Here is an 18,931-nt window from a genome sequence, read left to right on the forward strand (position 1 = left end):
TGGTGATGATGATGATGAAGAAGTAAATGCCTTGGACCTGGCGAATTTCGACGAGTTTCTTCACTGTAAGGTCCTCCATCGTTTGCACTAGCCTCTTGCTGCTTGGTAACTTTATAATTTCATTGGCGTTGTTATACTTTCGAGCTACTAGTCAGGTACGCGCCACTAATTCCCCAAAGTTCTTTGTTTACACCCTGGGCACAATCTCTGGTTTCAACACACTTTCTCCAGGCTTGAAACAATCAATGTTTTTCACAGTGCTTCACACGCCCCTTCTATAAACTACAACAGCTTGTGCCTGAGATGTCTAGGGAACTGAAGGCGAACATTGAGCACTTACCACACTTGTTTGTAGCCGTTGCCAGTCGATCCCGCTGCTTTCATTAACAATTGTGACTGCGTCATCCCACTGCTGCCACCTCTGTTGCGACTGGTCATCTGATCGGAGCCACCGGTGCTGCGACGTTTCCTGGCTCCGTCTGCAATCGACGAGGGACAGAAGAGCGATGAAGTTCTCGAGCCGAGGATGGGTAGGAGCAACATTTATATACAGTGTGTACAAGGGTAACAAAAGCGTTACATGGCATGCACAAAGGCGACAGCACGTCTCAACTCGGTGCCTTCTGGGATGTTTTATGCCCCTGGTAGTTCGTTGCAGCCGGAATAAGTTTGAATCGCTCCAGTGAGAACTCTCGCTGGCCGAAGTTTGAATACGACAAAAGTACGCGAAGCGATTGAGTCAGACAAAGACGCCGCAACGCGAAAGGGAAGCCGACTCAACTGTGCCGTCTCCAGGAATGTTGCTGCGCGTCTCCCGTGGGCCATTCTTCCAAGGCATGGCCCAGCCGTTGAAAAGGGCAAAAGAAGGGCGACTATGCGGCAGCTTCAAGTTGGGGAACGCCTGCCGTGGGTTGTTAGACAAAGTGCGGAGCGGCCCTGCCGTCGTGCGCGGCTGTAACAGCGACTTGGGGCTGGGCTCTCCGGCACAACAATGTACGCACCTGAAACGGGATTATTTCTTTGTCCAAATTTGATCTAAATAAGTAGTATATGCTCTTACAATCACGATGGCGAAATCATAAACTTCGGAAGCACAGAGTATACTAGGTACTGTCGTTCAAAGTGCTTCCGAGCAGATGACGTTTGCACCTGGTGGAGAGTCGCCGAAGCGATTTCCGAGCGGCCTGTGATGAAGGTTCGGAGCCTGTCCCGCGGAGCTGGCGCCTCTCGGGTGACTTGCACGGAGCTACACCGGGCGCAGGGACTCATTCGCCCGGTGGCTACTCTGCTACGAAACCGTGCTGTAACGACGTCGCCACGAAATATTTAAAACTTACCCCATATGTCGTAATATCCGCCAGTTTTTGAAAGTGCAACAAAGAAGAATGAAAGACTACAAACTGCTCATGCGCTTGCAAACGTTACTGACTTAGCAATACTTTTTTTATTGAAAATAATACCCTCCCTAAAATAAAAACTGCTACACGTACACTTGCTTTAAATTTGTCATTTTATATCATCTATCACGAAAAAAATGCATTTTATACCTTATTGACCACTTGCACTTCCGCGTCCAATATTTGAAAATATTGGGCCCAGCCAACGACACCTCCATCCCTTAAACCTATCCAACGTTTTGTAACTTAACCGGAGTTGTTGTACACGTGACACGTGGGTGTAAACAATTGGGCGACATTTGCTTCACTCGCTAAGTGAACCAAAATCACCCTTTTTGTGGTACCAAATACATCCGCAGAAATATCGAACGTCGTCTTCGCGAATTGTGAAAGCTACGAAACTGCTCCTGTTCTTACAATAAACTTTTTTTCAATTCCTAACAGAAAAAAACTGTTGTAGAGCTCTAGATTTAGTTTACTAGAAAGTAAAATGTTTTCTACAGCACATGCCTCTTGTGAAGTGAGAAACAGCGCCAGATAGGTAACATTTTTCGCGTTTACTGCTTCATTTAGCTGTGGAAGTTTGCTGATAGTTACAGATCCCTTTTGTAATTTCATTCTTGATGTGCAGCAAGCCGAAAAATACTAGGCCGTTAAACACAAAGGTGCTTGCACGTAATGAAACGTAAAAAAATTGAAGGCGTTCCAGTCAAAGTAGAAGCTCTCGGAAGTGCAGAGCAGTGATTCGGCATTGGGGCATACCGCCGTTATCCGCTTAATACTACCACCCCATGCAATTCGAATTTCCCGCCTTCGCAGTGCTCGAGCGCCCCCTGCCTGAAACTGTGCCAGCGTGAGTTCTGTTTTCTTTGTGCTCTTCTGCCCGCACGTGCGAGCGTTGCACTGCCACATTTTGCGTTTACTACCGTAAAACCTAACCCAACGGGCGTCCTTAACTAAATATACGTGGCCGCTGCCGGTTAATTACCTATATGTTTCTCAAATGCACCTATAGTTTTCTTTGCGCTAAACAAAGCGAAGATATATGACCAGCGCCAGCGTTTCACGAGTTTCGAACGCATATGACTATATAAACCGCTTGGCTTTCCAATTCCTGGCGTACGCCGCGAAAAACAGCGTTACGCCAGGATGCCGCCTTGGTGCTCTATATACTTGGGTCGAGCGAGCGAGCTAGGGCGGCAAGGCGAGCGCCTGTAGTGCTCTACACATAAAATAGTTATTCATCGCCCTGCTGTGCGGTATATTTCATTCAAAGAGAGCGATCTGATAGCCGAGGGGCCGACTAACCAAAGCTGATTTTCAATATCGCATGCGTAACTACCTTTGTAAATCATGGCCTCCTTTTTTACTCGCAATGCGAAGGACTTATACAACGGCAGTTATACCGATGAAAAAATACCTGTCACATGGTCTACTTCATTTCGATTGACAGCAACGCGATGTCGGAATTGCGCCAGTAATTGTTGGTTGGAGTTCCGCCTCGCACGCCAACTGGAGGTTGGGGTGGCTTTGCGGTCTTCCGGGTAGCCGATCTCCTCATTGCAGACAAATGGGGCCTCGAAGACGAAGTTGAAGTAACGCAAGGAATATTTATGTACACCTATTTACATTTGTACATTACAGTCAAAAGCGGAAAACATTGGGACTGACTTCCTCGGCAAAGCCGATGGTGCACGCACCGCACCGTAAATCAGAACGGCCGGCCGGACTCTCGCGCTCCGTTTTTAGAACACGGAGAGTCCAGCCCACATGCAGAAAACATCCAATCATGACACACCACCAATATGATGGACACGTACACTCGCTCCCTCTATGTGGCAAGAGCGCACAGAAATATACAAGACGAAAATACCCCTCTCCCCCCGTGGGGTACTCTTTGACCTGTCCCCCTCGCATTCCCCACCAGGCCGTCGCCCTCATCGGCTGCGTGTTTCTCGGAAAGTGAAGGGTGCGGACAGGCCGGCGGCGCGTTGTCCCTTGACCTCCTGAACGGGTTGCCGCGGGCAGCCGACACCACTGCCTGCGATGAGTCACGCATTCCCACGTGCGAGCGGCTCACGCGTGTCCCTCCCGGTTTCCGTGCGCCGCGAGAAATTCCCGGAGGTCTGGTTGCCATCCTGCCCGGGTGAACGGCCTTCCCGATTCTGTGCATAACCGTCGACATCTTTACAGCGCCTAACTCCATTTTCCTCGGCAATGTTCGTGGGAGTTGTTCTTTGTAAATGCGAAACGCGACGCTACCACATGCATTGGATGGCGGCCATCAGAGGCCGCCTGTTGTAGCGCGGCCGGGCCGCTTCCGTTCCAGTGCGTACGTCACACCCGGCCACCGGTAATGGCCGTCTTTTATATTCAGTTTCGGTTCTAAACACGCCGATGTCGTTAGCCGGTCGCGTCTCGGGCGTTCATGTTTGAAACGTAGTGTTTGGCAGTTCGCACCTTTTATATATGTGCTATTAGGTGACATTATTTTGACGTTGTCGAAAATTTCAGTGCAGTTGGCCTTTTTGACATAACGCTACGAGTGACACTAAAACACGAGCGGATATAAATTCTCTGAGTTATTCCACGGCGCACAGTCGAAACTCTGGCCGTTAAGTTATTGATTAGCCACATTGATCGCCGCCGTACCATTCAAAATATTTATTAAAAAGAGTTGGGACGACTGATTTTGGTATTCAACACACCGAAGCTACCCATAACCTATTAGAAGTGCCGTGGTGAAGTGTCCTGAATTTATTTTTGCCACCTCGGGGTATTTAAAACGTGTGCCGATATCTCGACACGCAGACGTTTTTGCTTTTCGCCTCCATTAAAAAAGCACCCACCACTACCGGGGACACACCCTTACCCTGGGGCTTTACTGCAAAATGCCATAGCCACTCAGTCGCCAAGGCAGGGCACGGTTACAACTGCTCCCAAGAAAAGTACCACATACCAATCGGACGGCTTTTTAGTACGAGTAGCAGCCGGTAGCGTTGAAAGTGAACTACGCAGAAACGTAAGTGTACTGTAATCAACGTGCTTCATTTAAATAGGCTGTAGTGAAATAGTGCACTTATCTTTGTTGTAAAAATGTCATGAGGCCGCAAGTTTCAATTTTATAGACATTCCTACAGTACAGTATTATTTACCTTGTACAAGCACAAATAATGTTTCGTATCAAATTTTCTTTTTGGTGATTCATGCCTTCCGGCCGACACTCTGCTGTAGAGCTTGCACATTGTTTCTTTTTTTAGGTTCACCTTATTGATTGCTTCAGAAGCCGAGCGCAAGAAAAAAGTTTTTATGTATATCAATGCAGTGAAACAAAAACATGTCTGCTTTATTTTGCAATATCAGGTAAAATTTTGAAATAAGAAGACAGATGGCGAGAACATTTAAGGAAGAAAAACATTGGGAAACACGTGCCGCTGCACAATCCACTTTGTAACATTACAAGCGAGTGATAATATGTCAAGCGTTGGCCTTAGGGGTAGCGCCAAGCTGATTGAGCAGCAGCGCACAATGAAAAAAGCATGGCAATACAAGGAAGCAACTGCTTCATGGACCGCCCTCACCGGAAGGGGCAGACACGTCGCAGACCAGCTGGCAGTACATATGAACTAATGCCCTCTTCTGGCGTCTATTAAATCCAGGCAATATATATTTAACGGTGATGGAGTGCTACCATCAGTTATATTTTCGCTACTTTGATTATTTCCTACAATCGCCAGCTGCTTGATTTACTCGTTTAGAAGCCCGACAACAGTTCATAACCAACAGCGTACCCATACGAATTCCGGCGTTCAACCTGTAGAATAATTGAATCGTTTATTATACTCGGGTTACAAAAGGTGGTTGGTCTAAACTGCACACTTGATCGGCGAGGTCAGCAAGATGCAATTATCATTTTGTTTATGTCTTCTTGCTACACAGCACTTGCTCTGCTGTAGTACGACACATATTAAAATTTCTGCTTATATCCGCTGAACTCGTTCCACGAGCTGTGATTGGTCAGCCCAAAGTACGGGTTAAGGTTTTCAAGAAAGGTGCAAATAACTTTCCAATTACCTTGAGCGGCAGCAACTCGCCAAAAAACCCTAAGAGCGACAGCATGAATGGTAATGCGCATAGAAGTCAGAAATCTGGCAGTCATTACATAGGAATTAGGAAAGTGATAATATTAAAAGCGGAGGCTTTAAAGTCACAAAGCTGGTGTAAGTGGTCAACGGAAACATCAGGCAACAAAGAGATAAAGCAGGCGCACAAAGAAAAAATAAGCACAGAAAGAAAATGAGCTTGGCATCTTCACATCGTATACAATACAATTTAGGTGGTACTTAAAATAGGTTGTGTGCATCGAAATTGAGCGGAAGATTAGCGGAATTTTTGAATTAGTACAGTAATTGTTGTTGCTGGGCGATTTCCATGCCGTTTAAATCTTTCGTTTCGAGGCAGCATGTGTGCAGTTTCTTGAATGAACATAGCAAAGACCCTACGAAACATGCATCGATATCAATTATGGTAGAAGAATTCAAAAAGTCCAGGTTGCCTTGCGTAGCCCTTCTCACATTGTCAGACCAACGAGTCCTGGCTAACCTAATTCAAAAACGTCTTGCCAAACTGTCGAGATAAACTAGAGAAAGTAATAACAATCACTCCGGTGTCCACCCACAGAAGATGGACCCAAAACGGTGCCAATCTACGGCGTCACCGTTCGAAAGCGTGGCGCTGCGTGGAAGTCGACCCAGGATCACTCATGCCACCAGAGCTAACCTGAAGGTACCGCAAGGGAAAGTGAAACAACACAAAAATGCTCTCAAAACTAATAAATGATAGCGGAAATAGGTAAAGAAAAAAGAGTTAACGTTGTTTTTACGCCCTTTCCTCTAATTCACAGGACCATATGGGAGGCTCTTTAAAGAACTTTGCCTTGTTCTGTCAGAGAGCCCGTTGACGTCAGGAAAACCATTATGGCTTGGTAAGGGAGTCTGTAACGGAGGCTAACAGAATCGTGAGAAGGCTCACCGCGGAATTCTCGGGAACTCTAGATTCTGATATTGCGAACTGAAGTGGAAAATCAGGAGGACATTTAAGCACCCACTAAGATCTATAAAAAACAAGGGCATTGTGTTTATTTTCGGAAAATATGATTTAATATATTCAGTATTACCATTCCATTATTGCTTCATTTTATACTCCCCTTTACAACGACTGACAGCCTTTGCACCTTTACCTACCTAGCCTTGCATCCAGCCTTTGGTCCTTGTATACGTAACGATGATCTTACACTTGAACAAGCAAGACTGGAACAGCTGTTTGTGATGCTGTGAGTGCCAGTTTACAATACCCGCGCTTTATGTGCAACGCTAAGGATATAACCAGGCTCTGCCGTACTTGCATTTGCACGCCTCCAACGCCATATCATGAGAAAGCACTGAAAAATAGGTTTTGTGGTAGCTCTTCATGATAACGCTGATGCTGCATGCCAAGCAATGCGGAAATGTGGAACAAAAACCTACTTTGCAGCTCGCATAGAAGGTAAGCGCCTTATAATCATACTCAAGTTACTTTATAGCCTTCAGTAGGGGAATCTAACGAAGGTGTTTGCTAGGACGGCGCTCCCTACTTCGTACATTTACATCGAGCCCACTGCACTATCCAGACGCCACGGCATTATATGTATGTACTTGTGCGTATCCCTGAGGATTCCGTTTATATTTCTACCCAAGAGTTTATTAGCCCGATGTTTCCAGAGGGAAGACTTCACTAACAAAGTTGGAACACACACAAGCATAACTTTAGGCTTAATTTATTGTTTCGGCTTTTAGAATTTCGCGTGCTTTTTATTGCCGGCAAAGACGAAGGTGTTACACCTGCGCAGTTAATGCTTTTGTGACAGCGCAATTGTACGGTAAATATAAATTTGCTTCTAGAGCACGACAATTGAAAGGAAGGTGTGGCACTCTTGGGCAGTAAGCCAGTTTGGGTTCCCCTTTATGATTCGGAGTCAACGTTGGCCTAAAGGCATTAGAGAATGAGAACACGGTCATCCTTTCAAAGAATTTGTTTTTCGCTTCGCTGGATCAGTATATTTTATTGTTTTCTGCGCCACCTGAGTCGCTGAACTGTACCGGGACATATCGTTTACAAAAATATCTCCCAGAAGCATTTTCGTTTCTAAGAAGCAGTAATATTTCATGGCTGAAGAAACAATCAAATTTTTGTTGTAAAGCCAGTAAATTACTGTAAGTAATTACTGTAAGCCAGTAAAATCACTGTACACTCACGGTTTTGTAACTAATTAGTGTATCAGAAGGTTGCAAACTTTGAAAGTCTAGCTTAAGTTGTTCATCTGCACCATATTACGTCGTTGTGTCCCGCCATATATATATGCCCTTTCTCCTTGTTTGCATTAACTCAATGCAATATTCTCTAAATTTCTGTGTCTGAACTATGGGCCATGACCATTTCCCAGCTATCTCTTCAGGCGACACGCACATTCTTTGTCTTCACGAGATAAATTAACATCCCATTTCACTTTACTTCGAGACACGTCATAAGCATGAACGAGGACCGGAAGGCTGATACTTGGTGAGGCCGCGATTGGCCGTTGGTGTGTTTTACAGTCTTCCACTATTGCGAGTCGATAAGGTGGGGATTGTACATGGGCTTGTAGTTTTTCACAATGATTACAGCCCGGGATCTTGACGATAACGATTGTGGTTGGGATAGGGAGAGAAATGAAATAGTGTGGACATCGCGCCTATTTTTTTTGTTCAGCCTTAGTATAATGTCCTCAGGATAGCGGAATCTCTTGTGACCAAATGGTACAGGTGGGACATCCGTCGCTGGGCAAGAAATCGTTCTTTGGACAAAAAATATCCGCTTGTTTCTCTTGTCCTTTGTCGGCAAAGTTTGATACTAGAAACATTCTATTAAGTGCATGTTGTAAATTCCGCAGTGGAGTAGTGCGCAGAGTAGTGCGCAGTAAAATGCGCAGTGGAGTAGCGCGCATCGCCTGTGCACACCTGGTTTATACGGCTGTGAGGGGGAGAGAGAAGCGTGCTCGTCTCGTGGTGGCCCACGAAAACGCCGGCAACACTGTCACTCCAGGAGCCTTTAAAGGGTAAGACAACACCATGCGTTCAGCAAGCCGAGCATGCGCAGTGGGAGTGTGGACGGCGCAACAACAAAAAAAAGGAGGGGCATGGCCCGGACCATGAGAAACTTCGCATCTAATAACAAATTTGATATCCTTATTTTCTCCTTTTTGCAGCTATCTGACCAGGCTCAGGGAACATGCAAGAAAGGTGTGTGCGCTGGCAACGACGAAAACTTTCGAGTTCATGAAGCGTAATGAAAAGGGCTAATTCCAAGGTATTGGTTTGATATACGTGGTCGTACCATCGGACAACTGGTCGTACCTATTTGGCATCTGATAATAGTGACACAAGTTCACTAAGGTAATTAAAATGAATGACTTGTATTTGTTTAAATACAATTTTAACGGTTTCTTTGTTTTGTTCGTCTTTATAAGTTTACAAAATTTAGAAATCAATACTTTCTCTGGAAGGTGATTTCACCCAAAGATTGCAAATTTTGTTCTTTGTGTCTAAGCAGTCAAAGAAATTGTTATTGCAAATACTGCAAACACGAATGCAGCGAATGAATGGCGGACAATTACGAATTTGGTGGAATTTTGTGCGGGTGTAGATTTTTTGCTTCTTCTGCAAAGACATGTTTCAGGCAAACATAGAAATGCAGTATTCTTCTTTGTGTACATGCTCTGATCGTATTACGCATTATTTGCATGCGATGCATGCATGCATACGTGTACAAGGTGTTACCAAAAGTGGGAAAAGTAGGCAAAGATTTTAACAACGCACTGTTTTACGCAAAACAGGATCTAGTGAAGCAATCCCTCTTCAGTTCACGAGGCCCAAAATGTGCTTGGTTTCTTTACTTCGCGCCTTATAGCGATCTGGTATGAAATAATTACGTAGTTTGCCCAACCACAAAGTCAGTTTCCGTATGCAATCAGTGCACACAATTCTCGCCGTTACACGCACCAATTACTCAATTTTATCAAATCAAATTCAAACAAATCAATATATATTTCAAAAACACTAAACGCTTCCCCAGTTATAAGATACTGCAGTATCTTGGCATTGGCCAGAAAACCGTGACAAGGCGCCGGGAACAGCGCAAGAAAACAGCATGTACTCTTGAAAAGATACTAGTTGTTGGACAGCAGAATATTTAAAACAATTTCAATAGCTGAAGCACACAAGGCGTAAAATCCCACTTGCGTGCATGGTACATAGCGTGCAACGATAGGTACAAAATATACAACATAATAATCATAATAAATTAAACAATACAACGGCAGTGTGGAACAATACTCAAACAACAAAACTTGTCCTTACGTTCTGACAAAGATTGAAGTTAACTGTTTTTTGGATAAACCTCCCGTTTCCTTGTATTTGTATATGTTACAGGGAGATTCTGTCTTAACGGCCAATAATGGCAATACCCGATAGTGCAACTCGGCGTCTCCTATACTTATTAACTTTTTTTATTGAACTGCCTTTCTTACGAAATTCGCAATGTACTTACTGACGTTTGACTCGATTTATTTTGCCAGATATTTATTATTAGGTACATGTACCAGCACATTTGACTAACGGACACTTGCTAGGCAGGCATGAAAGTGGTCTCGTTTTGTTGTATTCAAACGGGCTTGTGCACCACTTGAGCGGTGCCATTCCCCATAATAGGTTACCAAATTAAATATATATCCTTATATACGACCGCCAGAAAATGACGCCTAAGTCTCGTTAGAAGGTACGTACTTATTGAAGAATTATTGTTGAGCCTTCCGAAATTTCGAATACAAATTACAATTACCGTTTCCCCACCTTCACTACTAAGTTTGCGTTGTCTGAATTTTATTGGTGCTTTCAACAGAGGCGATAAAGAATACGTTCCAAAAATTATTACTAACCTTTTCTGACGTTATTTATGGAAGAAATAACAAACTTTATTGTGTTAGAGCCTAAGTTGCTGGAGCGAGAACGCCCCACATCGATTTTTATTTGTTGCATGAACAGCACATCGGCAGCCGATCAGTCCACAAGGTTCGTTGTTCGAAATACGTTATCTTGATAGGTGAGAATCCTAGGTATTTCTTTGTTAGTTCAATGCACAACCCAAACTGGCAAATGTAGGTCCATAAGATCTACAAATACGTATTTGGAATAAATACAAGTATTCATTTTTACAATAGTCAGAAACATGCAAGTAGAGACAACAGAGCGCCTCACAAAAAAAAGACTTGGAGCCTCCCACGTATACCTGCTGCAAACATTCGTCGTGAATTTAAACATCTTCAGTAAGGTAAGGAATTGGGATAGTTGGTTTGGGTGTTCGTAAACTGCGCTTGAGGTTACGAAAGACTTTTTAAGGAAAACCAAGGAAAGACGTGGTTGCACTCGTTCTGTCCACGTCGTTCGTTTGTTTTTCTTGAAGAGAGTGTGTCCTTAACAACCTCAACCGCAGTTCACGAACAAATAAATATCTTCCACAGAACTCTGGTTACCCTAACCTTAAGGAAGAGGCAAGTACACCAACCAACGGTGTGTATTGAATTCGGTGCCAAATTTTCACAGCCTTCTTGGCGGCTTCATCAGGGGTGACTGGGCAAAACAATTAGCAGCAGTTATATAAGGTGTCGTCTTCTTTTTATTTTTACTCGCATCTTGCCCTTGCACGTCGGAGGCCGTGGGCGTAGAGAGTAGGAGGGGCTCTGAGGAATTTATTTTGCTTTCCCGATTCCCTTGTACGTGCCAGGATTTGAGAATATTTTTTCTGAGTAATTGGTTTTGGGGTCAATCACCGAGGCACAGCCAAAGGTAATCTTGTGGTCAGCTGTTTGGCAGGGTTCAGCCACTGCACTGCGCTGAATTTCAGACATTCGATTGTCGCTTTTGTTCAGTCGGAGTCATTGCAGGAATTGTCTGGTCTTGCCTACGGGACTAGTGGGGCACTGTGCGCAAGACATTTTGTACAAGACCCCTTGATCTTGTCGTTTGTGCAGACGCTCTTTTTAGTCTGGGCATGAGCAGTCGAAGCGTTGACACTGGCTTGTGGGAGACGCAATGCTCCTTCCCTGCGAAGAATGGGGGATAACGTTTCACGCGTTTCTTTAACATAGGAGACGGAAATACGGGGGGGGGGGGGGGGGTTTCCGGCGGAGAGGGGTTGTTGACCCGCGGCGTCAATCAACGCTACCTAGAGAGGTTTACAAAGCAGGGTTTCTTGTGGGCCTACGTCCCCTCCCGTCCGGGGTAGTAGGCTGGCTTCTCCCGCCGCACGACTGCCGCCGCGAATGGAAGGGTCACTATAACGAACTCGAGAATGCGGGATGACCAGAGTTTGACCACGGCAGGCACGGAAATGCGCAGTTGGCTACGGTGACGGGAAGATCATGTGGAGCGGCTTTCCTTATTTCAGCACGTGTTAGAGTCGAATTTGCTAAACCTCAAAGTGTTTGCGGAGAGTGTGCTGTGGTGTGTACAAATTTCAGTGTTGTGTATGTGTAGTGTATTGGGAAAAATGTCGTGCAAGTGCTGTGTTTCTTGCTCCAACGAAGCCACGATTCTGAAACAAAAGTGAACGTTTTTACTTCCCTAAAAATGAGCTGGTATAGCAACGATAGACGCGGGCCATCCTGAGAGATAACTTGTCCATATCAACGCTCAAAGGCAAGAATATTTTGTTGTGTCTTTAGACTTGTTCAAAGGATGACCTTCGGGTTTGACATCAGGACATGTAATGGATGCGTAATTATTGCATGCAGTAAATACGTAAATACTGTAACAGAATTCACCCGTATTTACGTTAGCATGTGTACTTTTATGTGCGTTGGAGCTGCAATTCAAGACAGGCGCCATGCTGTGTTACCTGCGCATTTCAACAAGTTAACGCGACATACTGTTACGCACCAATTTCCGCAGTACGACAACGCGAAGCCTAGTTTGTCTGTCATATCTGAGCTACGTGAGCAAAAAAGAACACGAGAGAAACTTGTAACAGAAAGAAGACGATCAGAAATTGCTTCTTGGCACAACAGTGTCGCCTAGCCAGTTCTAACTGTGATGATAGGAGAGCTGAGCAGATTTGTTGCGCAAATAATTTTATTGTGCGAGTCAGAACCCTCCAGTTCAATTTCCGGCTAGCTAGGGAAAACAACGGCAGCACAATTTTGCTCCCCATTACTGACAATGAAGTGTTCATTATCAAACGCTCAGTTGTCATGAAGCCAGAGCTGACTCCACACACCACACACTGCGGTGTAACTGCTTGCCACAGAGATTACAAGGCCGGCAGCGCAGTCCACGCTACCTGAAGCGGTTGAAGTGACATAGCTGCAATGATGTGCGGTGACCATTATAACAGCAGCGCAGTTTAGTCAGCGTATTACCAGTAAAGCCTCTATAAGGACATTCGCATGGGGGATCGCTATGACTTACAACTATATGTTGTCGTTTACGAATTTCTGTGAGGCAGCACGTAAACGCAAAGTTGATTTGAAACATGTGTTTCGCTGCAGCATAAAATGTTGGGTCAAGAACCCCACTTGTACGTAACGTGCTTCAACTATTAATTGTAATCGATAACACTTTACTGTGGGTGAGTAGCGTTTGAATTGGTTTTTTAGGAGTGACGACCTTAGTAATTTAATCACATTTTTTGCCATTATAGATTGCAAAATTGCGGACAAGATATTTCTCAACTTAGAGGTTGTTTTATTATTACTCACAGACGCGGATTTGTGCTTTGAAATCTAACATGGTAGCGCGCACGAATAAAATAAACTTTTATGAAACTGTGAGGTATGTACACGAAGGTGCCGATTTTTTGATTAGGTGAAGCGGCCGCCTCGCTATTTATATCCCTCTGCGCGTGTATATACGCCCTACGGGAGTAGAAAGTAAGTTGTGAAAAGCAACGATAGAAGAATTTGATTACTGTATGGTAATTTTGTGTTTTTTCTAGGGCTGTAATTGCAGTCAGTTCTTACGGTGAAAACATTGTAATTGTATTGGGCTACTTTTTTCGGTAATGTGTACAGGTCGGTCGAGAACCTCTCCCGACCGCTCAGTAACACGGTTTGTGACGAAGAGAACCTGTCTCTAAATCTGAACTGTAGGCACTGCTAATAAATGCGCCAAAGTTGGCTTGCCCCTCAAAAAGAAACTGATCTTTGTGATACATTTTTTTATCCTCTACTAATCCGTAAAGGCAGAAGCGAAACCTTTTCAGTCGCATTACTTCTCCACCATGCTGGCGCACGGCCGGTGTCAGCTCAGCAGCGCTACGCCACTGAGACAGCCTCCCGGCCTTGAAAACCTTCTCTAGCTGCCGCTGCGTCAATAGAGCGAAATTTTTATATTCTGAGCACGATCGGGAGAAACGGAGTTTGACACGCAATATGAAGCTGCTCGTGCATCCGTTTTTCTTCAGATCCGGGATAACGGCTTTTGCTTCTTTTCTTCCCTTCGAATTCTTTTGGGAATCCATTGTAGCTCTGAGTAATTCAGAGGAGCGAACAGAATATTTTTGAGAATTTTGGTGGAGGAATAAAACTATATAAAAATGTTCGCGAAAGAGAGATCACACACACACACACACAACTACAAAGAAAGAACGATGCATTTATTCACAGACACCTAATTGTGTTGTCGTTGTACTTGATTGCTACAGCGGATCTCAGCTTTGAAATTTCGTGTCAGTACTCCTTTAAGCAGGTGCATTAGCCCTTCTCACGCCCGATTCTTGGCCAATCCCCCACGTGGGTATGTGCCATGTCAGCGGCCAGGCAGCGCGCGCCCATCTCCCCCCGTTGCCAAGGTAGACGAGGAGATTCCTGACCAATCCCCCACGTGGGTCTGTGCCATGGCAGCGGCCAGGCTGCGCGCGCCCATCTCCACGTGCGCGGACATCGCCGGTTGACGCAGGTTCAGGGTCGCTTAAGAAGTGCATTGCACTTAAAAAGCTATCGCAGTCAACCCGACCTTTTCTGCGCAAGCCACGGTAGCCACGAAATAAATGGAATGGGCCGTTAGAATTATGGCGTTGATAACGCTTGTTGGTCCGGCACCGTCTTGCAGAGAAGCAACGTCGCGCTAATACTACAAGCGATGTCACTCCTGGCATGTCAGGCGCATCAAACCCGGCGTGTAAAACGACTGCTAACAGTGCGAAAACCTCTGAGTTTGTAACAAGTGGGGATTATTAGAAAGCGACCGAAGCATGCGGTGGCGGCGACGTAATAGGTACAGCAAACAGGTAGGCAGAATGGCAGCGACGAGCGAAAATGATTTTACACGACCGCCCCCGTCGGCCTGCGCAAAAAAGGAATATAGAACCCTGCATCACCGCCCTCGAAGAATGCTGTACAGGCGATTCAGTTTGTTGTGGACGAAGAGCAACCGAGGCTGCAGCCACAAACGATTGTGCTTGCCGTGGTATGAGCCAAAGCATAACTTCACATTGTTATGTTATCGTCCGTCTGACTGTTACTTAGGGAAACTTCAGAACACAAACGTTGACGTCTAGCATCTATGCCAGACATAGACGCTGCTGTTTAGGCCCTACAAACCAACTTCAGGGCGTCTGTCGGTTCTGTCAGATGGCGCGCTCGCGCCGCTGATTACGAACAATTGGCGTTCACTGATCGTGTTGGCGAGCCGGTAAACGCCATCACGGTTAAACTCCCTGTTGGAAGACTATGCTGTTGGGAAGATAGAGTGCCGACAGAGCTTCTTATTGGCCCCACAAACACCCTCAAGGTTAAACTCCCTCTTGGAAGACTAGGCTGTTGGAAGGGTGTAGGAAAAAATCTTTCTGGAAAAAATGGTCCCGCAAAAAATGGTCCCGGAAGAAACGGTCCCGGAAAAATTGGTCACGGAAAAAATGGCCCCAAAGCCAACGAGGAAAAAATGGGCCCGGAGAAAATGGTCCGCTAAAAATTGGTCCGGGAAAAATTAGTCCCGGAAAAAATGGTCCCAAAGCCAAGGTAGGGAGAGAGAGAGAGAGAGGAAGAGAAACATTTATTGTACTAATGAGCAGGATGTTCTTAGGCGGCGTATCACGATTGCCCCGCGCGCAGAATCCCCTGTCGCGAAAACCTCGCGACGTTAGCCCCGTGTCTCATTTGCCCCGCGTGCCATTTGCCCCGATGACAGTTTCCCCGACCCATTCTCCCGGGGCGATATCATGGTGCGTCATTTTTTTTCAGTGACGATAATTTTTTTTTAATTAGAGTAAAGTAAGTTTGGACGATCGTCTCAAGAAGAAGATTGGGTTTGCCGCTTTACCGAAGTAGCACTGGGGCGTTATTCCTTCTTCCCTTAGCTGTGATAATTTAGATTATGGTTGAAAGTACGATGGCGGTAAACGCTATTCCCCCCCCCCATCCCCCCTCCCTCTCCGCTCGGGTCTAGGACATTTCTGTGCACGGACAGTTTGGCGTGCGGTCATTTGGGTGCATGGATTGGACGTTTCGGTGCTCAAGCTTTCCCGGAAACGAATTTTGTGGTGCTTACTTGTTTTAAACAGTCATTCTATATTTCCGCGTAACTTGGGTTATGGAGCCCAATAATCTACTGCAGTGTTTGCACATTTACATTGATGACATTTTTATTGGCCTCAGATATTTGAATAAATTGAGCGTTTCAATATTTCTGTTTATAACTTGTTCAGGAAACATTTATTAGCAGCCAACTAATTAAATCCTTTCGCAGACCCTTTTATTTACTACAGCACTTTATGATGTAGATTCGCTCTTTTTTGCCGCATGCACATCAGCTAGGGAAATCAGCCGATGTTTACGATGTATTTTGCAAGTAATTTTCTCTAAATAAAAGACACACTCCCAATCGCAAGAAAGCACTTTTACAAACATTCTGTTGCTCCCAAAATGCAGAAAGTATGAAGTGTTTCACGCCGGCAGCGCTGTGACGCTCACATAAACTTGTAAATACTGTTGTCGGCAGCTGTTTCCTACGGACTCGTGAAGGAAGAATGGGCCTTGTTGAAGACAGCTGCAGCCTCTCTCTTAAATCTTGCTAAAGCGCGTATGGACGGTTCCAGGCCTCGCAGTTGTTTGTGCAGTTTTAATCCAATTACTTGCATTAAAATTTTTAATCCATGCTCAGCCCTACCATACATCCGTCCATCCAACCATCCATCCTTCAAACCATCCACCCGTCCGTCTGTCTGTCTACCCAATTTTCTTTGTTAGATTTTAGCCTCCAAAGGCGTTAATTTCGGCCCCTTATAGGAATATTAAAGCATTCCATCTTTTTCTCAACCCTTTTGCTAAAACGCAAAGGGAGAAAATAAAACAGCAAAAAAGTTCACATCCGACTAACTTGAAGAGAAACACGTTGACTGGGCCATGGGACAATTTTTTCCTAGATGGTCACTGGGACCATTTTTTTCCGGGACCATTTTCTCCGTTTCCGTATTGGAACGATAGAGTGCCGACAGAACTTCGTATTGGCCCCACAGGCGTGCTGTGAGCCCAACAAGAAAGTCTTGTTGGACTTTTTGCCCGGGGCATAATAATACGGGAACAAATTCTTAGGTAAATTCGATTTCATTGAGGACACCGATGCCTCGCGTAAAAGTTTATTTATAGGACTACAAGAGGCATTTTGTAGCCTTCCCTTCCCGTGCACCCAGACATCGAAACGAACCTTGTGATACACTCGAAGAAGTAGATTAGTGCAGAGTGGAATTTAAACATTCAGCACGTTTTGTTCAATTTACGAACAGCAATTTTAGAGCATTTCCCCTGGTCTATGTGGAGAGTTCATATTTAAACCTCTCAACGGGAGGTGATATAGTGCAATGTGCGGTTTAAACATTCAGCCTGTTTGTGTGCAATTTTGCATGCTTGCATTCTCACACCGTTCTTTTAGGCACCCTAACGATAGGGTGCCGTGGTAACACCCCAATCGAGAAGAAATACTTTTTAGCACCCCTTTAACGGTCGTAGCACCCTTTGAAACTTGATTACACCCCTGAATTTTGGCACCCTCGAGGTGGGGTGCCCGAGCAATATTGAAAGGTGCAAAAAGGGTGCAAAATGTTCAGTACACCCTTCTAGCACCTTAAAGGGTGTAAAAATGTTAAGATTTACACCCCTTATATTTGTGGCACCCTCATGATTGGGTGCCAGAGCAATGTTTTGGTCCCTAAAAGGTGCAAAAAGGGTGCAAAATGTTGAGTGCACCCTTTTCGCACCTTAAAGGGTGTTAAAAAGTTTAGTGTGTAGGCGTCGATCTCCTTGGTCCTTGCCCGGTATCCAGTTCGGGCAACAAGTGGTTCGCGGTCGCCACTGGTTACGCCACACGTTACGCAAATACACGCGCTCTCCCCACAAGCTGTGCCTCGAACGTTGCCGATTTTCTTCTCCAAGACGTCATCCTTCAGCTCCTTAGTGACCCGCCGCGGTGGCTCAGTGGCTAAGGCGTTGCGCTGCTGAGCACAAGGTCGCGGGTTCGATTCCCGGCCGCGGCGGCCGCTTTTCTGATGGAGGCGAAAAGCAAAAACGCCCGTGTGTACGAGATTTCGGCGCACGATAAAGATCCCCAGGTGGTGAAAATTAATCCGGAGCCCTCCACTACGGTGCGCCTCATCGCCTGCGTCGCGTCGGCGCGTTAAACCCCACAATCAATCGATCAATCAGCTCCTTAGTGATCGGGGCCGCTATTTCTTGTCTCGCATTGTCGCCGATTTTCTTCGTGCTTCCTCAACGCAACAAAAGATCGCGACTTCTTACCACCCTCAGAAGAATGCTCTCACTGAGAGACTCAATAGAACACTTACCGACATGCTCTCTTTGTATACCTCCGACGACCATCGTGATTGGGACGTGGCGTTACCGTACGTTACATTTGCGTACAATTCGTCCCGTCATGACAGCGCTGGATATTCTCCCTTTTACCTGCTCTACGGTCGCGAGCCTGTTTCGCCAGTGGACACTCTCTTGCCGACTTCAGTTCCAACTTCCGAATTAGCCCCAGCCGCAGTTGACCGTGCCGACCATGCTGGACAAGTTGCCCGCTCTCGCCTATGCTCATCGCAGTTTTCCCAAAAGGCGCTTTACGATTCCCGCTACCGAGACCTCCAGTTCTCACCTGGCTCTATTGTTCTTCTGTGGTCGCCGTCCCACCGAGTGGGGCTTTGAAAAACTGCTGTTCCCTTACACGGGATTCTACCAGGTTGTCCGTCAAGTGACCCCAGTCACCTACGAAATCTCTCAAGCCGCCCTTTCGCCAACTTACCACCTTGGCACCGGCAAAACAGACATTGTCCACGTTTCCCGCCTCAAGCCTTACCATGGCCCTGGCACAAAATCTCCCTAGGAAGCGCCGAGACGGCGCTTTTTGCCGCGGGGGTTATGTTACAGTGTGTCAGTAGCCAAAGAACGAAATGTTACTATATAGCCCCAAGCA

General features: G+C 45.7%; 1 long non-coding RNA gene across 1 annotated transcript in view; it reads left to right on the plus strand.

Moving 5' to 3' along the window:
• The window catches only part of LOC144139405 (uncharacterized), a 51,442-nt gene extending 42,533 nt beyond the window's left edge, over window positions 1-8,909 (plus strand). Inside the window, exon 5 of the long non-coding RNA XR_013316190.1 lies at window positions 8,680-8,909. This is a non-coding gene — a long non-coding RNA (uncharacterized LOC144139405). The remainder of the gene's footprint in view (window positions 1-8,679) is intronic.
• The last annotated feature ends 10,022 nt before the right edge of the window (window positions 8,910-18,931 follow it).

The sequence above is a fragment of the Haemaphysalis longicornis genome, unplaced genomic scaffold (assembly GCF_048455015.1).
Source record: "Haemaphysalis longicornis isolate Haplotype H1 unplaced genomic scaffold, Haemaphysalis longicornis Haplotype H1 scaffold_5, whole genome shotgun sequence".
In the NCBI taxonomy this organism is placed as follows: Eukaryota; Metazoa; Arthropoda; class Arachnida; order Ixodida; family Ixodidae; genus Haemaphysalis; species Haemaphysalis longicornis.